Here is a 931-nt window from a genome sequence, read left to right as displayed (position 1 = left end):
ACCTCTGCACGGATCTCTTTGGACGAATAATTAAACTCTTAACCTGTTTAAAACCAGCTATAACTAGCTTGAATTTTTACACTTGCCCAATGGCGGCTGAGTGGAAGTGACGTTGCATACAGTTCACGTAGCGCATGCGTGGCAGAACATCGAGGAGATCCGTGCAGAAGTTAGTTCCTTTCTCGGTAGACAGGGAAAGCAAGGGACCTCTGCCAAGCAAGGTAATTACTTCTATTCGCGCGGACTACATTTCTGACAGTGCAATGTATTCTGAAAGCATCACGACATTTTTCACACTAAAAAATCTCCTTGTGAGGTTACACACAGTTTTAGCATGTGACTACATGGTACTGAATTCTCTAAAGAGTTGTTTAATTCCACACCAGAGTAAAGTTCATCAAAGTAAGTCTTTGCGGACGGATAAGAGAACGTTTTTGCTATTGTGAAACAATCTTAGCGATAACTGTCTTTGAAAATGAGAGGAAACGATTTCTTAGGCAAACACGGAAAGTGAAGAAAATATGAGGCATTTCATTTCATACTACTAATGTGTTCAGTCCACATTAAAAATGTATTATTCAATAAATAATTTTTTAAACGCCTTTTAGTGCTTAACAAGACGCACTCTTCCCACAGCGTGTAACGATCGAGTTGTGGCTGAATTAAGAAAATCTGGCGAAAGCAATAAAGGTATGCAGATATTTATTGCGTGTATACCATCAGGGAAAAGAGCCAGTTTGTCAGTTAGGATTTCCATAGGGAGCTTAATTACGCAAGAACGACTACTGAGAGAACGTCATCTATCAATTCAAGATAACTTGTGAAAAGACATTCTAATTGTTTCGTTGTTATTCAAGACGTTTGTTATCCATAAGGTGTGTGCCATTTTTGCAGGAATAAAATTGGTACGAACGGTGTGAATGTTTGAGGA

The sequence above is a fragment of the Montipora foliosa genome, chromosome 5, assembly GCF_036669935.1.
Source record: "Montipora foliosa isolate CH-2021 chromosome 5, ASM3666993v2, whole genome shotgun sequence".
NCBI classification, from domain to species: domain Eukaryota; kingdom Metazoa; phylum Cnidaria; class Anthozoa; order Scleractinia; family Acroporidae; genus Montipora; species Montipora foliosa.
Note: the sequence above shows the minus strand (reverse complement) of the source record.